The following is a 24,293-nucleotide window of genomic DNA, read 5'->3' on the forward strand; positions in this document are numbered from 1 at the left end:
ATAATTTCTAGGTGGAGTAGGGGGCTGAAATGTTAGTTCGTGCCTAAATTTCCCCCCATCATGATCTGTGAGCTCAGTCTCTCCTCACAGTGGCCCAGTCAGCCATGGTGATAGATAGTCTGTAGTCTGGATCAAGTGCGTTTCATAAACGCATGAGACATCTGTGGGACTGAGTCTAGTGTTTACCATGAATCGTGCCTTCCTTGTTTGATTTTTCTTGCTCAGGGTCAGATGTGACATAAAATCCACATTAGTCAGTGCTGTAAATATCTTTTAGCAATAAAACCTAGGAGCATCTGATAAACGTGTAATCCGGCGAGGCACCAGACTAAGGCAGGAGTACAGGAGCTAGTGACTCGGGGGCTCTGGCTATCTTTCTCTGTTAACAAGTATTTTTGTTTTGTTCTTCTGCCAAGAATGGACTTTGTACAGCTCATTTAGATGAAAGAGAGAGAAACACTCATCCCCTACCCACCCCCACTACTGAAGAAGATATCTAGGCTTTTCTGTCTTTTGCAGTGATGTCAAGGTTTGTCTCATTCTTCGCTGGATAATGTTTCCTTGTGGCCTTGGCCCTAATTCTTCTTGGCCTGCTTTAAACAGTCACTCATTTTTTGGGCAGCTGAACATGGGCTTGCTTCCTTGTCTGTGGCCAATAAATCCTTAAAATTCTTTCCATGTTCTTGCTCTTCTCCTAGGTTTTGCCAACAGCTTTGCAGCCACGGCCTTTGGCATGTGGTCCTGGGGAGGAATGGCCTCACAGTGTGCACTATTTAAACTATTCACTCTTTACCTTGCTCTTACTTACACTTTTCCTTTTATACTCCTTGTCTGTGCAGTTGAATTAATGAAAGTGAAGTGTGCTTATGATGCAAGTCCACTCTATTATCTGGGATCAGCCCACGTGCTCTGCACCCTGATTTTGTTATCTCAGCTCCAGCACCATGTTTGACCCATTTCCATTCTGCCCCAGACGCAAACTGGAGATGACCACGGCAACATTCTGACTCCCCTGGCCATGCTTTGGTGGACAAGATTCTTTGGCCTTCCAGGTTGGGCTGGTGTTTATCAGATTCGAGGCTTTGGGGCCCTCTTCCCAATGCATCAGAGCTGAATAGTGTTTTGTCTCCTGCTCTGCTCTGTTACTGTCTGATTTCCAGTATTTGGGGACATGCATTTCTTGGAACACTACCTAGAAATTAGAAGACACAGAAAACAATCCCATATGTGCAAGTAGATAAAACTCAAAGACAAAACTAAAGCTGATTTTTAGAAATCTTGATGGCTTGCCAATCTCTTTCTTTGAGTTTTAGAAATGAACATGGCGCAGGGCTTACGAGGCTCCTGAACTCTCTGTAGAGATGGTCACTAGGCATCCACTGATGTCCCAGAAAGAAAGCACACGTGAAAGAGTGTATATTCATTTTCACAGAAGAAAGTCTTTATTTTTTAATTGTTTTAGGAGGGGTAATTAGGTTTGTTCATTTATTTATTTATTGGAGAGCTACTGGACATTGAACCTAGGACCTGGTGCGTGCTAAGCATGCACTCTACCACTTGAGCTGTACCCACCCCTCCTTCATGGAAGAAATTCTGTCATTTTCATCACATTTTCAAAGGAGTCGGACACCCTCCACCCCAATTATACACCATTGTTCTAAAGAGATTTTCTTATCCAATCAGGGGATGCCCCCACATCTGATTAACCACCCCTGAACTCCCAGTCAAAAAAGAAAAGTGAGACTATTGATTCATTTTAAAATAAAAATTATTGAAAACAATATGCCTTATTTTACCTTTTTGGATTTGTGTATTATATATATAATTTTATATTTGTATATAAATATACTTTAATATTTTACATCTCTTTATAGAATCATATTATATATATGTATATATGGAAAGATGAGAATATACAAGTCCAAAATGCAAAGCATCGTACATACATATGCCTTTTTATATTGTGTATCATCTGTAAGTCCAAAATATTTATATACACATTTAAATGGAGCTGAGGTTCCCTATTCCAGTTCCCCTCCCACGTCTGAGATTCGCTCTCATTTCTGGAGTGTGTTTGGCGGGGCCATGACGATGCTTTCTGCCCTGCTGGCATCTGTTTACCAAGCCTCTTCTTATATCTTTGTGTGTTTAATGTTTCTTTTGGGAGAGGCTACTGTTGGTTTGCACTGAACCTGCTGTTTGTGCTTCTGCTTAAGGGACTGTGTTCTCATATTACATACATACATTTTTCCCCCTGTTTTTGAACAGAAAAAACAGTTTCTTGTGACTTGAGGGGAGAAAAAATTAAAAAGAGATTTCTGAGTGTTACGGCTCTTTTAGAATTCGTCTAGCACATTTTCCGGTCCACAATGGAAAGCCCCCATGGAAAAAAAACAGAGAGAGAGAGAGAGATACCCCTGTGCTATACCTTGAACAGGTGTTTCCACCGTTGAGAACTCTCACTTTCTTCCAATGTTTACATGGAACTTAACGCATAATTTTTTGAAGGGAAAAATAATGATTTGAGTTAACCGATAATCAAATGTTGTTTAACTGATCTTTCTTTTTTTTTGGAAAAAGGATTTATTTAAACAGTGACCTTTTTTAAAAAGTCAAATGACTTATTTGTTTAAGTAATTTTTTTTTCTCATTTATTTTGCCGAGAGTCTGCGCTGTGTGGTCTTCGTTAGCAATGATAGGCTCTCTGTGAATAAACAGCGCTGAGTCTGGGGAAATGCTGATGTTTGAAGCCAGGGAAATCAAGATTTGATGCCCAGCTAATAATACAGCTTAATGCTTCATACTTGCAATCTCTTCATCTCCAATGGCGGAGATAACAATGCTTGTTATGTAGGGTTGGTCATAAAATAACGATTGTACAGTCCTGGCACATGGCGGTGGTTATTTTTATGAATCTCGGAGGTATGTGTTCAATAAATGTGCTGTTATTAATGCCAACTGCATTGAAGAGACATGAGTCCTACTGCAACTGGTGACCAGAGGAAATCCAGCTGCGATGGAGAAGGCAGGCCCTTGATTTTGCTTCTTGGTAATTATACTTCATTTCCTTTGTTTGTAGAGGCCATTTACTGTCTGTATTGATTCAACAGCATGATGTTGCAGTGGAGATAGTCTGGAGAAATACATCAAATATATTCATCAAAGGGGCCAGTTTTTCAAGCAAATGCATAATGAAGCTTCTGATTGTCTCCAGTGGTTTATCCCAGTGGTTCTGCATCAAGGCTGGTACACAATTTTGTTGGTGAAGTTAGAGATTTTAGCAAAAGATGCAGGATGCATGGTTTTTATGAATACTCAGAGAAAAATTCAACCACTGAATTGGAAGCTGGAAGTAGGGTCGCTGCATTTATTAAATCATGCACTGTTGTTAAGAGTGCAGTCTCTTTGGAATAATCTTCATAAACTGGAGAATTAATCAGCTCGTCTGTTTCTCCTTTTATCCTTTCTTGATTTTCTCTATTCATTGGAAAGAGACGCAAATTTTCCTTGGCCCGTGACTAAATGTTCGCAAGTGGAAAGTACCCAGAGAAGTTCTATCAAAGACTCTGACTCAGAGGTGAGCTAGTACAGTGATCTGTTTTCTGTGTTTTTGTAAATTTTTCAAAAACTTTTCCCTTTGCAATAATTTTAGGTTTACAAAAAGAAAAAAAAATGGTACAAACTTAGGACAGAGAATTTCCATCTGCCTTTCACCCAGCTTTTCCTAATGTTAACACGATATCTGTGTTATATTTGCCAAAACTAAGAAATCCACATTGGTACAATACTTTAAACTACAGGTTTTATTTTGCTAGTTGTTTTTTTTTTAACTAGTATCCTGTTTCTGTCCCAGGATCCAGTCCAGGACAGCACATTGCATTTATTTGTTATGTCTTCTTATTCTCCTCCAATCTGTTTCTCAGTCTTCCCTTGTTTCCCATGACCTTGGCAGTTTTGAAGAGAGACGGTCAGATATTTTGTAGCATGGCCCTCCATTTGGCCTTGTCTGATATTTTCTCATGATTAAAAGTAGGGTTAAGAGTTTGGGGGAAAAATACCGCCATGAAGTACCCTCTCATGGTACCATGCCAGGGGACACGTGATGTCAGCGTGACTTAGGACTGGTGATCTTGGCTAGGGGAGTATCTGCCAGATTTCCCCACTGTCAAAGTACTCTTCTCCTCTTTCTATAGCTAGTTTTTAACTCCAGCATGAACTCAAGGGGAGAGAAATGAAGTCCTACCTCTTGCGTGAAGGAGAATTTACATACATTATTTGGAATTCTTCTGTAAGAAAGCTTTATCCCTTTTCCTTCATGAATGTATTTATTCAATCAACTATTTCTATTAGTATAGAGTCATGGATACTTGCTTTATTCTTTGGGTTACAATCTGATATTATTGTTATTTATTTTGCTTCTCAAATTGTTCCAGTTTTGACCACTGAGTGATTTTAGATTGATTTCTGTATCCTTTTGACAATAAGCCCCACTTGTCATCTTTCCTCCCACCTACTTTCTTCTCTCCTCCTTTCTTCCCTCCCTTCCTCCTCTGTCCCTTCTACCTTCCTGCCTTCCTTCACGCCTCTTTTCTTTTTTTGGAGGGGCAGGGGTAAGGGTACTTCCTTTCTTTGGGGCACTCTAAGATGTTTCTCGTTCATCTTGTGTTTTCCCTCCTCCAACCTTGGAATCAGCCATTTCTCCAAAGAAGTACAGTGATATTATTGTTTCACACAGATTTTTTTTTTTTTTTTTTTTTTTTTTTTTTTTTTTTTTGGCCAGAAAGCCTGGATTTTAGTCCCAGTCATGCCATAAGCTAGCTGACCAGTTAGGACAAGTTTCTTAAACTCCCTAAGTCTCAGTTTCCATAGCCACAAAAAGTGGGTGATTATGATGCCAACATCATGGGGTTGTAATGTGGACTGATCCATGCAAAGGAACAAATATCTCAGTCTCTTGAGGATGAATTCTCGTTGCCTCACTTCCTCTGCTGGCAGAGGCGACGTGACGGATATCAAGGGAGAAGACTGAATCCCTGAATGGCCGAGCTGGCAGAATGTTGCAGGAAGGGAAGGAAAGTCTGTATCTGGAATATGTATCTATTGCTGCGGGGAAAAGAAATGTTACTCTCCCCATGATGTAAGGGCTGCAGTGTAATTAATTTGCTGCCAAGTGACTGGCAGATCCCCCAGGGGAATGGTCCCAGGTCAGGGACTCAGCAAGGGCTCTATCCAGAAGTCCAGGCTTTAGAGCCCTTGTGTTTTCTGCCTATTTGAGGTCAAGGGCCTGTTCTTGGGCCCTCTGAGCAAACAATAGCATGGACGGGAGAGGAGACTGGCTGACATTAACAGGACAAATAATCTTGTCTATCTGATCGTCAGTAGCCTCCTCCAGTATGGATACCCTCCGGGGAGCATTATGTGAGATTTGATTATCCTCCCATTCTGCCACTCGTTGACTGTCCCCCAAAATAATGGTGCTATATGGGTGACCTCGCTCCAAGACGCTATAGGTCTTCTGCTGGCGTTCACCAGGACTTTCACGATGTACCCCGTCTGCCCCAGCCAGTTTTGGACATCATTAGATTTGCTCAATCAGCTTCTGGGGGTTCAGAGCTTGTGGGGAAGGGTGGACAATGGATCTGTGGGGACAAATGGAGAACATTCAGCAGGGAGGCTTCTCCTGAGCACCTTATTTAAAGAAGCTCTCCCACCCCCAAAGTGCCTCCATCATATACCTAGTCTATTTCCATTGTAGCACTTATAATGATCAAAATTTATCTGATTTATTTACTTGTTAATTATTTGTCTCCTTTACTAGGATGTAAACTCCATGAGAGCAAATAATCTGCCTATCTTATTTGTTTTTATACCCTCTATGCATGGAACAATGAATGACATGTAATAGGTACTCGATAAATATTACTTGAAGCCATGATTAATTGTAAGGTCTCTTCTGGCGTGAATATTCTATCATTCAGGGCGCCAATAAGCATTCAATAATTATTAGGTATTCTTATGATGGTATATTTTCTCTGGACTCATCACATAGTCTGCATAGCTCAGTGGTTCTAGAAGGCTTTTATTTTCTGAGTCTAGGGAATCTCTTTTAATGAGACAGCCAGCTGTGGAGCAGAATAGCTATGAACTTTGGAATCAGCCAGCATATCGAACTGCAAGCTACATCCCAGTATGAGGCCCATAAAGCATTTTTCAAATGTTTGCCATATATGCAAAAGCACACCACACACACATACACACACACACCACACACACACACATCAGCCTGACATTTGCTTTCTAGAATTCCAGGAAGGCACATGCATGCTGCCTATTACCCTAGGCAGAATGAGCCTTTGTAACCAGGGGAAGAAGCTGGGCTCAGTCCAATGCAGCATTGGTAAATTCCTCACCAAAGAGCAGGAACAGGGAGTCAGTGTTCCGTTAGACCCTTGTGCCTGGGTTATCTTAACTCCTCAGTTCCCATGGCCACTTGACCCCACTGGTGTCACAGGGATAGGAGCTAATCTCCATCTGCGGGGCAGACTGAGGTCCAGTCAAGAGCGAGTATCCTCAACCCTCCGTGCTGACTAGCAACGGTAGTCATCGTGTTCAAGACTGAGCCGGCCAGTGGGTCATTTGGCTGGGGGCTATTCTGAGGAGGTAATCTTCAATTTATGTTTTAACCAGAAAGTGACTGGAAACAAGGAAATTATAGAATCTTTACAGATCAGCAACTATAGCTCCATTTTTTCCCCTCTTTGCTGAGTAGCCCCAGAATCTGAGTTTCTTGTCTTGGCTAAATGACCAGAAACTCATCGAGGAGGGCCAAATGGCAGATGCAGGGCAATCGTGTGGGGATCCATTGAAGAAAGGCCTTCCTTGAAGATATACATGTTATCTCTCAAATCCACCTCATCCTGGGAACCCTGCTTTGCAGAGAGGTATGGATGACACACTCGAGCCTTCTCTGGGGCCCTCCTGGATGGGCAGCTCTTCCAAAGTCATTCCCTACTGGTGATTTCATGGTGTAGCTCTCCCGATGGGATGAAGCTCCTCCCCTGGGGGCCTGGAGCTTAAAAAGAGGAGAAGTTCCCCCCACCCCCCTCCCACCCTATCCTCTCCATCTCCGTAAGACTAGCACATGGCCACGTAAAATTCTTTGCTGAACAAAGGAGAATATTTTTGGAAAGTAAAGGCAAACTAAGAAAGGCAATGGATAAAGTTCTAGCTAATTTAGATCTTCTTAGCTTCACACAAGGGAAGATACACCTGGATATAGGTAAAGATGGTATGTGCTGGCAGGGGTGTATTTGCCAAGAAGCCAAGGGAGCTTTAGCTCTGGGACCCTTACTTGCATAGGTCCCTTACAACGCCCTAGGAACAGGCCTAGCAATGTGTTCAAGTGCCTGTAGGTTTTTGTACAATTGGCAGAAGTAAGATATTTTAATTGCAAGCAATTAAGAACCACTCTCTATTGCCACTCCATTTTATTCTTGATCACACATCCCCTCTGATTCAGGGCCATTGGAGGGATCATAGACATTTGTGTTTCAGTGTAAAATACAGAGGTGGTTGCTTTCACCACGCACCGCTGTGTAGTTACCAGTAGCCGTTCTGCACTGGGATGGCTTCTAGCAAGAGACATCATGCCTCACGTGCTGGCTCACCCAGCAATGTCACACAAAGGAGCATGTCCCAAGGTCCTGAGAATGCTGGTTTCATATGGGGACCAGAGCCACAAGTATGTAGGCAGTAGGGGAGAGAGATGAAGATATGAAACATACAGAGTCAGAGACAAGTCTGGAAAGTTCTTCTAAATCTACAGCCCATAGGAGAAAGAAAGAAAGTAGATACTGGTTTTCAGGAACTGATAACAATTTCAAAAAACTTATATCACATGACCAAAAATAATTTCTGAAGGCAAAGGAAATTTCCTAATCTCTCAATAATAAAAAATAAGTTTTACTTACTATGCTAAAGGAAAAATGGAACTACCTTCTTATTCTCTCTACAAGAAATATTACAAAATCCCAGGGGGTAGCTAAAAACTATGGGCAAACACTATTTTAGAGGTGTGTCAAACAATCGAACTTGCTTGAAATTCTTTTTTAAAAAAATGTTTTTATAGAAGCTTAGTTAGTTTACAATGTTGTATCAATTTCTGATATATAGCATAATAGATTTGTTTTCATATTCTTTTTCACCGTAAGTTACTACAAGATATTGACTATGGTTCCCTGTGCTATACAGTATGAACTTGTTGTTTATCTATTTTATATATAGTAGTTAGTACTGCAAATCCCAAACTCCCAATTTATCCCTTCCCACCCCCGTCCTCACCCCGGTAACCATAAGTTTGTTTTCTACGTCTGTGAGTCTGTTTCTGTTTTGTAAATAAGTTCATTTGTCTTCTTTTAAGATTCCACATATAAATGATATCATATGGTATTTTTCTTTTTCTTTCTGGATGCTTGGAATTCTTGAGACTGCCTTGTACACCAAGGAACAGAGTGCCTTGTGAAACAAAGACGAGACACAGAGAAATGACAAAGCAAACTCTTCCAAGCCTCTGGCAATTCATATCTTTAATATATTCCCATTCTCAAAACAAAACAAAATAAAAAAAACTTTGATAGATTTATCTCTTTTTTCCCAAATTTTTGACTATGCTTGGGAGCCTCTTTTAAGATGCCAGGAAAAAATTAACTATTTCATATGGACAAAAAGTATCTTCTCAGTTTCAGTTTATGCTAAGGATTTGAAAAGCAAAGGTGCAAATCAAGGTGTATCCATGCCTACTGATGGCAGTACTTTTTTAAACACACAGATTCAATAGGAAATCTATTTATAGCAAATTATTAGTAGAGGGTAGGGGGAGTACAAATTTTATTTGATGTTTATGGACTGCCCCCCAAAAGAGGGTGACAGATTAATTTCTTATCTTTTTGTGACCTGGTTTGTTTTGTATGCATATCGGCATGCTCAATATCCACTCAGGTTTGTGTAAGATCTTCGTTAGATTTGCCACTCAGATCGTTATTGGATTTTAGGGATAGAATGGGCTGCTGTTTAGAGTGGGTACTTGACCCAGAATATTTAGACTCTGTACCCACAAGCATGTTCTTCTTGATGACAAGTGTCATCTGGGGCATAATCACTTCATGTCTTGGTCTCTGTCCCTCTGAAATTGGCCTCAGTGTGCCTTTACATACTTATTTTGGTGACTTCACTTCTCTGTAAGTGAAGAGTGAGTGGAGCATTGTGAATTCCCTGGAAGAAAACACTGTGTTCTCCTCATTATTTACTGTCATATAATGGCTTCTTCGTGAGAACTCAGGGCACATTGTGGTCAGGCTATCTCAGGACATAATTTAGGACCTTCTTGCTCTGAGACAATATTCCCTTTTCCTGTTTTGAAAATTCAGCTGCCTTCAAAATGTCCTTTCTTAGTTTAAAAAAAAAAAAAGATCATTGGCAAACGTGATGAAGACTGGCAAGTGAACATCATTTAAAGTGGGACAAGACTGGGTCTGGGACCCGGAGAAGGCTTGTTTCCCCTTTCCAGTAGTCAGCTACAGTTCTCACTCTCTCGTACAATGTCAGGGAGATACATCAATAAAATCTCTCATGACATCAATCTTATTTTAATTTTTGGAAGGGGAATTGCAGGGGTGCCACAAGTTAGTTCAATTATTAATCTACTATTTGGTGATAATTGTGTTGGCTTTGTCACTGATATTCTTGGTCATTAAAAGATGTCCCCTAGAATTAATGCAGGTTGAAATGTCCCTTTTGCAGATAGCTAAAAATAGTCTTCAGACTCAGTGGAAAGTGGTCCCCTGGTCCTCTCAATTGCCCAGGAGCCCTCAGAGACAGAAAGGTTAAATGTGGCCAGAGCCCAGAGCATTTCTTTTGAATAACTTTCATGGTTGTATATCTTTGTCCTTTCAGTCTGGCTTTTTTGGGAAACAGCCTGAAGTCATTGAGAACATATCTGGTATGAAATAAGGAGGGCAGTCATGCTGATGGTGAGAACCTTATGCTGGTCAGAAATAAAGCAAATAAATCAAGTAATGAGGCTTCTCGTCAGCACACTTTCTCCCATCATCTCCTTGCAGACTGAGCAATGAGTTCCATAAGTGTTTACGGCAAATTAGACAAGCATCTACCCAGCAGGCACTTTATTAAGTGAGTCATAAAATGGAAGCTCCCTGAAGAGAGAGGCAGGTACCTCGGTGGAAAGAACATGGGTTCTAGACTCATGGTTGAAATTTCAACAGTCAACTGTGTGGCCCTAAAGAAATCATTCAAACTGTCTGGGCTTCAGTTTCTCCATCTGTAAAATGGGGAGTCTTAACACCTGTCTCCAATGGTTTTGTGAGCATTAAGTGGCAGGGGAATTAGCAACTTGGTTAGGGGCAGGCTCTGTTCTGTTGGGGACGCTCTCCCACCTGCTTTTCTGGGCATTCCCTGGCTCTGTCCTTGAGAGAGTCTTCCTGATGCTCCCTTATTCTCTGGAGTTACATCCAGAGCAGTTTTTGCAGAGTAAGACCCCCCCTGGTCTTCCTGGTTTTACAGCCCATTCCTACTTGTGAGAATTTGGAGGATCTAGGAGTTGTTTAAAGACCTGGAAGTTCAAGGATTGCAAACTAGTTAGATAATTTCATTGGCAGTACAACTCCGTTTCCTTCTAGTGAGTTCCATACGCCAGAAGCCACATCCAAGTTCTCTCCTTGACCTTATCTTGAACCTGCCTTTTTGTTATACTCACTCCTCTTCCTCAATTTGATAGCTACACATACTGGAGCCTTTTGAAACAACAGGCTGGGTTGAAAGGCAATATTTTTAATTTGATCCTTGGCCAGCAACGGATACTTTTGTTTGACTTACTGTTTAAATAAAAGGTCTCAATAGGTCTTTGAAAAAGGTTTTGAACAATTGTCCTTTCTTAGCTATTTGACTAAGCACATCATCTTAACATAAATAGGATGGCCACATAATTTATTTTTCAAACCTTTGAGCATGTAAACAAGAACTATGCTGGTTCAAAGAAACCAGGGGTAGAAGCAGTCGCCTTTTCCAACACAGTGAAGACTTGAATCCCTGGACTCTCTATTCCTTTCCATTTTTGCTTGCATTCCGGCAGATTCTTGCTGGAGCTCAATTTTTCTTGAAATACCTTGTCAGGAGAGGCCCACACAAACTAATTATCTAGTTCCTCAGAATCCCTTCCTGTTGAGTTAGTGGCTTGGTAGGTTTGTGGTCTCACTTCCAAGTTATAGAAGGCAACAATTTTATTAAATAATTTCCCTGAGCATAAAATAATTCAGCTGTGCAACGTGCAAACCCATTTGCTGCTGTATCAGTCAGCATTCAATGCCAGAAACAAAAATCACCCCAGGTATTTTAAGGAGCAAGAAATTCAATCCAGAGAAATGAGTGCTTGTGAAATTATTGGAAAGGCTAGAAGGGTAGGAGCTAAGGGGATGTTGCTCAGCTTTGAAATCCTGCCATAGCGATTGTGATCTGGGACTCCCTGCTACTGCCAGCGTCACAGCATCCCAAGTGCATGAGGCTGGTGACTGGACAGTGGAATGCAGGGTCTGGCTACTACAAAAACCCACATCTACTGGAGTCCAATTGTCAGCTGCCCCCACCACAGAGAGATTAACGTCTCCCTCCCTTCTCCTTTCCAAATATCCTGCAAGAACCTCTCCGAGGCAGAACTTTCATAACACCCAGAACCCTCAAGGTAAGGGAGTCTGGAGAATAAACTCAGGGTGTGTCAATTTGGGTCCTTCAAGGAGCAAATATTAAGATGGAATTAGATGCGTTTAGATGAGCAAGATATTCATTGAGGGAACTGTCTCTGAGTAATAAATGGGGAGAAAGCACAACTAGGTGAGGAGAATCTTTAAGAGTCCAGTAGAGATCACATACCTGTACAAGGAGAGAGAGACAGAGGGGAAGGATCTGGTTGGACAAGCCTCAGACTGCAGGTCTAAAAGTGTCTTGGCCAGGCCAATGGGACGTCCTCTGAAATAGTTGCCTATTAAAGGAATCCCACGTTGGCCATGTTGGTGGCAGAAATGGCCTGGCCAATCAACTGTGTTGGGGAAGTGTGGCCTTAGCACATGTGGTCTTGGCCAAAATGGAGCCACATGCAAATGGAGGGATTGTGGCGCTGTCCACCAGCCACACTCCCTGAAGCAAGTTCTCTTGGAAATCTGAGTGGCACACCTCCATGGCCACCCCCCAGGGATCAGAAGGGAACGGAGACAAGTGCCGAGTCCAGCAACACCTGGGACAGCATCCTTATTGGGTGTTCCTCCAATCTTCCTTTCTTCACCTGTCCCTCTAAAATAGCTTGTGTTGGTAGAAGCAAGAAATAACACTTTTGTTCTTGTTTTAGTCTTAGAATTTTTTTGGGGGGGTGGGGATCTATCAAGAGCATTATGTGAAAATAAAATAAAACCATTTTAATGAAAAGTTAATCCGATTAAAGAAGGCACAAAAGGTTAGCTTAGATGAATACACTGGGTAACCTTTCTATTCTCTGTAAAATTCTTGGAATACCAACACAAGTTGAGCTGCCTTGTTTTCTGAATTTTGCTGTAACGTCATGTCCTTTATAAAAGAGTAATTTTAATATACATGTAAAAGTGGAATAATTATAATAATAGCTAACATTTATTGGTATTTATTATGTCCCAAGCAATTTCTCAAGTCCTTTGCATTTATTCACTGATTTAGTTAGTGTCATGGCCACCTTCCTCATTTCACAATGGGGAACCTGAAAAAGGTTATGCAGCTCATCCAAGGTCATGCAGGAAGGAAGTGGAATGGGGTTCAGACCCTTGTACTTTGGTGCCAACTCTGTGCCCTGTGCCCTACTCTCACTCACCAAGCCCACTCCATATGCATCTGCACTATGTGCGTGGATGGTCCCATCAGCCCACCACCCTATGAAGTGGGTTCTACATGCAGATCTACACCACCTGGTCTAAGACTCCTTGAGGCCAGATGGTGTTCAGAATTCAGAAGTTTTCAATTTTCTGGAAAGCTGTTCAACTCCTATACTAGATATAATGAAATAACCCCAGCGAGGTGTAGGGCTGCACTGCATTGTCAATGGGAAGATTTCTACCGAGCAGGATAGAGACTGATTGGAAATAGCGCCCTGACAGTGGAACACAGGTTTTATCATCAATAGAGTTAGGAGAAAACTTTTAAGGAGTAATTAGGTCTATTTATTTATTTTATTGGAGGTACTGGGGATTGAACCCAGGACCTGTGCATGCTAAGCGTGCGCTCTACCACTGAGCTATCCCCTCCCCCACCGGGAGAAAAGTTTTTGGTTCTCTGAAGTTTCTGGATTTGGAAATTGTGGATCATGGGTTGTGGCAATACATAACGACTCTCATTTTATAGGTGCAAAGAAGTTAACTTGCCCAAGATCCCGCAGCGAGTGATTGAGGATTTGAGTCCTGGCATTTGAACTGAGGTCTAGCATGTTTCCCCTACTCAGTTCTTCCTCTGACAGGCAGTGCCGCTGATTATCTGTTATTGTGCATTGACTCTGTTCCAGCCACTGTGCTAGGCGTTTTGCACATCCATCTCATTGAATCCTTTTGACCACCTTAGGAGATGGGAGTCATCTCCACTTCTCAGTTGAAGCAACTGAGACTCAGAGGTGAAGTAACTTCCCCATAGTCACATGACTAGGATGTGGCATAGCCAAGATTTGAATCAAGGTCTCGTGGACTCCAAAACACCATACCAACGTAGTTTTCAAAATGGAACCCAGGACCTCAAAGAGCCTGACAAATGGCCCGTGCAGAATTTTCGGCTTTCAGCACTAACACACTCATCCACTCTGGCCATTGTCCTGTTCTCAATGCAGCTGTAACTCTGGCCCATAGTGCCTTTCTTCACTGAAGTATGCCTTAAAATTCCTAGCATCTAAGACAACGCCTTTGGTTTATTTTTCCTTGATGGCAAAGTGCAAGCTGAGATTTGGCCAGAAGCATTTAGAAGAGTTGCTTTCATCTTTTTGTCTCTGTTCTTATGGAAAGAAGCTCTCATGCATCAAACGTGAAAATTCATTCACATCTGTCCCAGGAGGTCAGGATACTGACCACTGACACAGTTTCATACCTTCACGGGTTCTGCGTCCTTTCTTGGGGGTCTGCTGACCAACAGCAAAGGGAAGGAACACAGGAACAGAGGATGGTAGTCCACAGTTCTCGCCTGGCTGAGCTGGAGAGACTGCTGAGGACCACAGGGCTGACTGTTCTGAATAAACGCCACCATAGGTCATACTTCATTAGTCCCAATTTGCCACATCACTGTGGCAATTGCATGGCCTGGATTGTTAGCATATGTGTATATGTGTGTGTGTGTGTGTGTGTGTGTGTATCTCATATGTGTATCTTATATAGTCTACCATTTAATGATTAGTTATTATACCCTAGATGCTGTGCTAAGTGCATATAAAGATAACTTCATTAAATCTCCCTAATTACCTTAGATAAGATTAATAAAGGGTTACTAACCCATTTTAGAGATTAGGAAACTGAGACTCAGAGAGACTAAATCCCATAGCTAAAATAAGGCACAGAGGAAGATTCAAGTTCAGGTTTGTCTAATCTCAAAGTCCCCCTACTTACCCCTATGGCCCCAAGGGTGACTTCCATTACCCTACTCGTACACTTCCCTCTTCACATCACATACCCAGGCTTGGGGGTGAGAAATTCCCACTCTGCATAATATACAACGTCTACCCTCCTGATCATAAATCTTACTCTGATTTCGCCTAAAATTTGGTCTAATTACACTTACGATATCCCCCAAACATGTTGGCCAGAAAAATCAAATTTACTAGTGGGAAGAAGGCGGCTCCATTCTATTGCCGTTAACTTCTTTCATCTCAAAAAATATATGTAGGATCAAAACAAGTGTTATTATTATCATGCTACAGATGAGAAAAACTGTAGCACAGGAAGTTTAAGAGAGATGCCCAAGCTAGTTTATTCATTCTCTTAATCACTATTATGGATTATGTTGTTTAGCCTTTAAAAAAAAAAAAAAAAGGATGTTGAAGTTCTAACCCACTGGACCTCTGTATGTGACCTTATAAAGAAATAGGTTCTTTACAGACGTAAGCAAGTTAAAATGAGGTCGTTAGGAAAGGCCCTAATCCAACACGAGGGGCACCCTTATAAAAAGAGGATATTTGATCACAGAGAGCCATGCACAGAGGGAGGAAGATGTGAAGACACGCAGGGAGAAGGCAGCCACGTGCCGGGAGGGAGGTCTGCAAGCCAGGGATTGCTGGCAAACACCAGAAGCTAGAAGAGGTGGGGAGCAATTCTTTCCTCCAGCTGTCAGAGGGAGCCTGGCTCTGCTGACACCTTGACTTCAGCTACTAGCCCTCCAAACTGCATAACAATAAATGTCTGTTGTTTTAAGCCACCCGGTTTTTGGCCCTTTGTTAGGGCAGCCCCAGGACACTGGTACAATCACTATTTGTGTGTCAATTATATGGCAGGCTCTGGACTAGGCTAGAGATAGAACCAAGAATAAGACAGAATTTACAGTTAGATGCTGGCCACAGATATTAAACCTACAGTGACACAAATAAACCTTCATGGTGGGGATGCGCACAAGAGGGCTCCCTGGCCCGGGGAGCTGAGATACAGCCTCTTCTGGGGATTAGGAGGGATTCCGTTTAAAAAAAAAAAAAAGTTTTAAAGCTGACATTTAAAGGGTCTCGGGAGTTGGGGAGGGGCATTTTATGGGCATAAGCAAATATTCGAGGCAGAGGAGAGAGCTTGTGAAGTCGTCTATACAAAAAGGAGAGGGGATGAGGGGAGGCCGGTGACGCTCACAGATGTCAGTCTTCTAAACCCAAGTCCTTGGTTCGATTCCCACCAACCACCCCACCTGATCGTGGTCCCAAAGGACCTGGGCAGTGAAGGCTCAGTCTTAGTAGAAGAGTTGATAGCTTGTACCACTCAGCTGGATTTGCTCTTGGCCACGCGGAGGCCACCAACATCCCGCCTTATCCAGGTCGCAGTCACAGGGGCACCAGCTGGGAGGATTGATTACGACTTGCCTTGGGCTCAGCTGCCATTGACACAAACTCACAGGTCTTGGGGAGGTTTCCTTACTTACAGTCAAATGGTCTGGAGCTTTGGTTTATTGTCGTAAGGGTGTTTCTTCAGTTTCTGAAATGTGATGAGTCTGAGCTCTGTTATATGAGTAAAGGCGTGTCTTGGTATAATATTAAAAGAAATGATGTATTACCGCCATTCCTAAGATGCGGGGGCATCAAGGCTCAGAGGAAGGGGCGCTGGGGTTGCACACACCTGGGTTCAAGTCTCAGCTCCATTTTCACCCTAACCTTCACGGGCAAGGTGGAGAGGAAAAGTAATAATGTCTGCTTCAGAGTAAAGTCCTTGTGAGGATTAAACAGAAATCACTTAGCAGAGTACCTGGCCCTTAGTAAGTATCAACAGATGTTAAGTAAGAATAATAATATTGGTGTTACCATTAATTAAAGCCTGCTACAGTACGGGCACACTGCTAAACTTTTAGGTGACTAAGTACATTCACATATTCTTTGTAATCAAGACTAAGCACAGCTAAGTGATTAGTGGCTGTGTTGTTAATTAACTCTCTCCAGTTAAAAGGGACCTGGGAGAACTCTGCACTTAAACAGCTGATTACAATACAATGAGCTCTGTTACGCAAAGGCTCTGGTTGGGGGCCCTCTGCTTTCCACTCAGAGAAAACGGAAGATACACAGCAAAAAAAATCGCCATTCCCTTCCTTTTTAATTAGAAAGCATTAAGAAGATGAAAATGCATAATAAGGCTCTGCAGTAGTTAAGTGTGATTCGAGTAATGCGTGCCTGGGGACTTTCTCTCCATCATCGCAGTGCAGTTAAGAAGCAGCGTGTCAGAGAAGGGCAGTGCTGGAGTTTGCATCTCCGCTCAGCCGCTGCCTAGCTGTGGGATGTCTTCAGGGTACTTAACCTTTACTGAGCCTCAGTCTCCTCTTTGGTAAACATGCTGATGATGAAACCTACATCCGGGCGTAGTTCTAAGAGTAAAAAGGGGCTAATGTGATAAATGATGGGATTGACCACAACATGTTGAGAATTTAACACTTCTCAGCTCATGGTAGGCACCCCATGGACATTAGCCCTTGGTATCCTTTAGGGGGAAAATCAAGCATCCAGCTTAGATTCTTTCATTTGTGAGATCACAAGTCAGAAGAGTTCGGGAGGGGTGTCCAGTAGATGACATCTCCCTTGTTTTCCGAATCAACGATTAAATCCTCAAAACAAATAAATCGAGACAGAAATCAGGAGTAAGAACGTGTGAAGATGGGGCAGGAAAGGAGGGTGGGGCAATTCTCAAGACTCTTCATTGCAGCTTCAGACTCCAGAAGATTCTTGGCAGCAAGGGTTCAGTGGCTTTGACTAAAGAAGTCAGCGTAGCACAAGGGTTAAGTGAAGAGGCTGTACACACAGGCTGAATGGGTTCAATTCTTGTCTCTGCTATTACTGTGTGACCTCAGGAAGGTTAAATTCAGTGCCTCCATATACGCATCTGTAAAATGGGTGTAACAGAGTGCTTACCTCTTTGGATAGCTGGCACTTATTCTAGTGCCTAGCGTGCAGCGTTTAAAAACATTAGCTGATCCTGACTTGCAAAATCAGCAACTAATTTGTTTCTGGGATTAATTCAAAATTATAACTTATCTTATTATTCAAGTATTAAGTCTGGTTAAAGTTTTACCCCTTTGATTTTGATGGAGCCAAGTATTTTTGGTCCTACAGGTCCTGGAGATACAGCCAGTACACAGAAACATTTCAGGAGAGACACTGCACACATTTCAGGAGAGACACTGCACACATAGACAATGCAAGGGTTTTCATTATATAAGTACAAGAATTGAAGCAAGGTTTCACATTACAATCATGATTTATTATAGCTGAGATTGACGAAGTCATCAAAGAAATATTAACTGGCTTTTCTCTTTGTGTTCTCCACTTTTGCTTTACAACAGCTAGATCCTCACTGTCAATTGACTCAGCGAAGGCAGGCAGAATGCCAAAAGGAAAAGTTTGCTTGGATTTACTCCTCAAATTCCCAGCCTTAGGGAAATGGAGATCTTTCTGCGCTATTGAGAAGTGGAGGAGATAGGAAAATGAACAGGAAGTGAGAGAAATAGGGATATTAGCGGATACTGGCTAGGAAAATGAATTTGAACCTGACCTCCATTTCCTGAGTTTGAATCCCTAAGACAGTAAAGACCTTGGGGGATTTTGGGAGACCACGTTTGCTGGAAAGACTAGTGGGCCTTCACGAGACCTGTGGGGGATTTTTCGCACTGGGGTAAGAGTCCTGGGAGGTCTTATTTACCGTTGACCAAGGCCTAGGATCCAGTGCCAAAAGTAGAAAATCCCACTGCCCCAAATTGTCCCCTGCCCCTGCTTTTCTTCTGATTTGTCCTCTTCTGTGGTTTCTTTCTCAAGTTAGCTGAAGACTTTGCACAGAAGAAATTTTGGGTAAAGATAGAGGGATCCTTTCCTAATGGTAGGAGGCTGGGGTTCCTGGAATTCTGAGGTGACTGTGTTTGTATGCCTTGCAGGCTGTTCCCCCAAATCATTGGCTTATATTTGAGATACGTGGCTGGGGCGATGGGATGAAGGAGCATGAGAGCCTGGATATACTGAACCCCAAAGAGGTGGTTGTCCTGGATGCACAGGGTAGTGGGGACCCTTTGTGGGTGCAGCTCTGAACTGTGCTATCCCAGGACTAGCTCTTATTGGCTGGGGGGAGCTAACTGGTAAATTTTCAGAAATTCTGTGATCTGGTTGTCAAACAGAGACATTAGAAATGAAAGTAAGTAAAATGACAATTAAATACATTGTATTAAAAACAAAGGAAAATAAATACTCAAAACTCATCTTTTTTAAAATTATTTTCCTATGTTTCTAACATTTATGCTCTTGAGATTATTTACATCTATTTTACCTTTATGATGAACTGCCGTGTAATGCAGGGTTATGGTGCCTCTCCCCGCAATGACATGTTCAGTGTAACGGGCCGTGGTGGGAGGATTTACACACCACGGAAATCAACAAAAGCTATAAAATAGGACTCCCCCCAGCCCCGTTGAGCCAGTTGTTAACAATCAGGGAACTTAACACAGGCTTAAAGGTTTGAAAAGTCTTGAGGAAGACCAGAGCAGAGGGCTGTGAACTATGGTACAAGGGTGGATGTTGGAATCATGGGACTCCCCACGATCAGAATGGGGGCTGGAGGGCTGACTGGAGCCTGTGAAGAGCATGAAAACATCTCAGGAAGGGTGACGCAGAACCCAATAGGGGAATCTAGGGGTATGCATGGAGCCTGCCAATCAGGAAATCTTAACAGGCACATGGGTACCACAGCCTCACTGTGGATGCAGAGGAGGGAACACAGCTGAAGCATTTTCAGACACCAGCCAGTAGCAGCCAGGGTCCACTCACAAGACAGAAATCACATCAATTATTTAAACAGAATTTAATATCAAGAATTATTAGCAAGATAGAAAGTTGTTACCTAGTTACATGAGAGAGAGAAAAAAAAAAAAAAAAGACAATTCTAAGACATCAAGGTGTCACGACTGCAGAAGTAGGAAGCACCTCCAGGGCTGGAGGAACAAAATTAAAAGATTGGAACTTTTCAAAACTTAAAAACTCAGAGGAGGATTCCTGTGGGATTAAAGCTCAGATCCTTTATGGGGGATGTTGCTTGGCTGCATCTGGGGTCTGTGGGGTTGGGTGTGCAATATGCAATAAGCTGTTTTCTGCACTTGAAAAGTGGATTCATCTGCTGCCACAGTAGGGAGCTGCTGCTACCGAGGTGAAGAAGCAAGTTCCTTCTCCCTCCTGCAGTCCCACACCTGCTCCTTAGCGCCCCCTATTGACAGCACCTAACAGGACACAATGGCCAAATGGAAATGCTATTTGCAGAGTGCTCAGAACCGGTACCCCTGGATACAGTATAAGGCTAACCCTAGACATGGGAGATGATTAGGGCTGGCTGTGGGCAAAGAGCATGAAGGTCGATGACAGCATTTCATTCCTGCTAAATCTGAAACTAAAATAAGAGGCGGCCTCTCTGCTACTTGGCTCAAGTACTGCTTTGACTCCCCTATTGTCAGTTTAGGAAGAAGAAACCATTGCTTCAGCTTTTTCACAGGTTGAAAGTTTGAAAAATGAGACAGGATTCTGGAAGAAGGGAAAAAATAGATGTTTGAGAGAGAAGGATCTGAAACCAAGTGAAAACCTTTGATAAGCACATGTCCTGTCAGCATTTATTTAAGTGGCCCATTTAAAATGGGTTTCTGTTAAGCTATTTTACATTAGTTGGGAATTTAGCCATTTTATGTGTTTGAGATTTTTAGGTATATTTTAAGTTTCAGGCTCTTCTCTTATTCCTAGCTGACCTCCTTTCTGAAAAGAATTGAAAAAAACTCACATCTTTGCTGTGGCATCCACTGATAATTAACAAGCCCCTTGGAGGTCACCTTTTTGGATGGCAAACAAGCTTCAGCAGAGAGAAAACTTTTGTCCTCTCAGAGTGTGTCTTAGCAACTGAATCTCAGCAGCTGCAATCTACTGCTCACCTTTCCTGTGCCGGGTTCTGGGTTAAACGCTGAAGAAGGACATAGTGGTGAAGGAGACCCAGTCCCTGCCCACTGGAGGCCATCACTCAGTGGAGGAAGCCGCGACACAGCAAAGACAGTACTTGAGGAGTGATCATTCCGCCTAGGGGTGGGTTAGGAGGCTGCAAGTGGTCAAAGGGTGGGAAATCGGCAGAGAAAATAGAGCATTTGTGATAGCCTCAGAAGAATGAGTAGGCGCCTGCTAAATAGAACATTCTAGGCAAAGAGAATTCACAGGTGTGCGAAAGCAAGGGCTGGAGAGAGGTGTCCAAATGTACAGGGAAGCCAGGTCATGGAAGCACCTCACTGGTCCTGTTGCAGAACCTGGTATTTATCCTGCAGGTGATGGGGAGCCATCAGAAGAAGCTGTTTCATCAGCAGCCGTGCAGTCCTCAGCTGTCCATCTGCTAAATCACCCCAGAAAACAAAACCACTTTAGAAAAACTACGAGTCTTACCAAGTCCTGACCTTCTCTGTGCACACCTTCGCTTCAGCTTCGCCTAATTTGCAGGCTCTGGTTACTGATCAGAGTTCATCCCTCGTGTGCTGTGGCTGGCCAGAGCTGGTCCACATCAGAGATGTCTTCTTTCCTTCCTGAGAGCCGCACAGCACACACTCCCTGCTCCCTGTGGCTCGCTGCACAAAAACTGTTGCAGAGGCTGCACAAAAACACAAGGTCTGCCGCGAAGTGCAGAACTGTGTGGCTGGCATTGATATTCATGCAAACGCTAAGCTTTAGCTGCTCAGAGAGAGGACTCCAACTGGCTCCTCTTCATTCTGCTTTGAGTTGTATTGATTAACTACTGTTGTGTAACAAACAACTCCAAAACACAGAGCTTTAAACAAGCATGAATTGTCATCACTCATGTCATCCATCACCTGCAGTGGGGCTGGGTGGCCCTGCTCCATGTGTTCCTGATACTTCCCCTAGGATCTTCTCGCAGAGACAGAAGAGAGCAAGAGGGCAAGTGGCAACACGGGTGACCTCTTAAGATCTAGGCTCAAGTCTACCTCATTATCACTTCCACCCATGCGTTATAGGCCAAAGTAAGTTTCACAGCCGCACCCAAAGTCAAGGCTCAGGAGAGCACAGCCTGCCCACTGTGAGGCCATCAAGGGTGTGGCTGCAGGGTGTGGCTGCAGGGCGCTGTGAGAAATTGGAGCTAATAATGCAGTCTGCCAGGGCTGCCTGCTGATTGCATTCTCTGGCTTTTCTCCGAATTATCTCCTTCTCATTTGCATGGGCTGCAACTGAGATGGAAATTCAAATTTCAAAATGGGCCTTGGGTCTCACTTTGGGCCGGCTATGGTAGTGTGCCTATGGTGGTGGCTTCACACAGCGTCAGCTTAGCTAACTTGGAACTGCATCTCCCAGATCCCCTGTCCCTATTCCTCAGTTCCTGCTTAGGGTGGGGCCTGAGAGAATGTAGTGCCATATTTGGAAAGTCTGTGTCAGATACTAGGCATGGCTTTAGCCCGTGATCTGTCAGCTTGCCTTGTTGGCAGGGAGCAGCCTGCCCTTCAGCTTGTGTTGGATCTCCTCTGTCAGCTGCTCTGAATCTTGGCCAGGGTTCATACACACCCCCATGGTAAAAAAGCCACCAATATCCCCTGCGTTACTGAGAATGGAGGCAGATGTGTGCTCCAGTCTGTTCTCCTGGGGTCCAGTTTGTCCTTGCTTCACCCACGTCATGTCCACTTTTCCTTCTTAGTTGCCTGCACTGCTGACTTCAGCCTTAGCATCAGATGAAGAAGCATTGGCTTTACCAAGACTGCTTAATCAGATTTCACAATTGTGTAAGGTCCAGTTATCATAATTAATCTTTTATTCTGTTTCATTCATCGTGGTTCTGTTTTTCTGATCAAACCCTGATATACCAATGGTTAGAAGAGGTAATTTAAAATAGTGGAAAGGTAGGTTGAGGGTTGGCCCATTTATTTATTTATTCATTTATGTTTTGACTCATCTATCCACATGTTTACTGAATATTTCCTGCAAGGTAATCCTCTTGCTCTGAGTATTGAAGGTCTATAACAGATTCTGTGCTATGGACACTCACAGTCTGCTGACAGCAATGCAATGAAGAAAGGATTATGATGCAATATGGCGGCCGCTATAATAAGGAAAAACAAAGGAGAGAAAGGTGCATCTCATAGGGCCTGGGGGGTCTAAAGAAAGATTTTCCTAAGAGGTATTGAATGAGCAAGAACCTAAATAATAAGTGGGGGGTTCACCAATTGGACACGATTGGAAAAGGCTGCAGGAATGGTTGTCATGATGTTCATGGATGGCAAACCGCCACTGAGTAGTGTAAAAATGTTTGAGTAATGGCAGTGAATCTCCTGGTAGAAGGCCTTATTCAGTTCATGACTTTTGATGTTTTTGAAGAATAAGATGATTTAACATGCATGTATATTCCATTGTGAAAATCAGTTCCTTTCTCCTCCATCCCCTACCTACCAGTCTGAAGTGTTCTGTGGAAACAGAAAGAAATGACAGGTGGTGAAGATGCAATGGAGTCGGTATCGCAGGTCCAGGCATTGTGGATTGTAGAACCATGACAGGGAGTCCCGATCTGGTGTCCCTCTGGTCACCAGTGTGAAGTGGCAGCTACCACTTGACCTGCGCTGCCCACAGACTTAGGAGAGTAGTACTTCCATCAGAAATCACCACTGTCCCATGGGCTTGGTGCATACTTTCTGGCAGGAAACCTGAAACTTTGATCTTCATACAACTGTTCATAAAACGAGTTTTGCCTCTTTTATTTAGCAATTTTTATTCATGGATGCATTTCCCTTTGGCCTTCACAACTCCCTTCCACACTGGACACAATCACCGCATGCCAGGGACTGCATGATACATCCTGGGAGATGCTGTGAGTCCGCTGGGACGAACAGACCAACCTCTTGCAGACACACCTGTGAAGTAAATTTGGCTTTTATGTCCTTCTTTATGTTCCATCCCTAGCAGTGTAACTTGGCAAGTTATTTAGACCCAATGCTTCAACTCTCTCATATACAACATCCGGATACCCACTGTGCCCACATCATAGGATTGTTGGAGGGTAAAATGAGTTGACACAAATAAAGTGTTTGGAAGAGCACCTGGCTTATCTGGTGAAGCATCTAGTAATACTAGTTGTTACTATTACAACTATGTTCCTCATCATCTCTTTTTGTCCTCAGGCTGGCCTGGAACAATGAGCTAACACTGAGCAAAGCAGTGAGCAACCTGAATAAATATATGAAAGAACATACCCTCCTACAATGCCTTGAAATACAGTCCATCTGGTGAGACAAAGGGCTAATTAGTACTTCAGTGAATAGCTTGTGATGCCATTCAGGTTTCCCGGAAGCACCGATCGTGCTTTTACAGTGGCAGTCTGTCTTATCTCTCGTGCTCTTTGCAAGATGCATTGTGCTTGTAGAAGTTCTTGGAGACCAAATAATCTGTGATCATAAAACACTATGGCATCAAAAATGGCTTCAACTCAGAAGGAAACAATCCATGTGAAACCTAGCATTAAATAAGAGCCAAGGTTCTGAAGGTAAGGAGGGAAAGAGGC

The 24,293-nt window shown here is 43.0% G+C and overlaps 1 long non-coding RNA gene and 1 other non-coding gene across 2 annotated transcripts; one reads left to right on the top strand and one right to left on the bottom strand.

Moving 5' to 3' along the window:
• Positions 1–1,419: 1,419 nt before the first annotated feature.
• Positions 1,420–21,657, bottom strand: LOC135319557 (uncharacterized). Its single transcript, XR_010378259.1, has 2 exons — positions 21,185–21,657; positions 1,420–5,639 (listed from the first exon to the last, which is right to left on the bottom strand). It is a non-coding gene; the product is annotated as an uncharacterized LOC135319557 (long non-coding RNA).
• Positions 2,321–2,382, top strand: LOC116149433 (U7 small nuclear RNA). The gene has a single exon (XR_004133045.1). It is a non-coding gene; the product is annotated as a U7 small nuclear RNA (small nuclear RNA).
• Positions 21,658–24,293: the final 2,636 nt, after the last annotated feature.

Source organism: Camelus dromedarius, chromosome 29 (genome assembly GCF_036321535.1).
Source record: "Camelus dromedarius isolate mCamDro1 chromosome 29, mCamDro1.pat, whole genome shotgun sequence".
In the NCBI taxonomy this organism is placed as follows: domain Eukaryota; kingdom Metazoa; phylum Chordata; class Mammalia; order Artiodactyla; family Camelidae; genus Camelus; species Camelus dromedarius.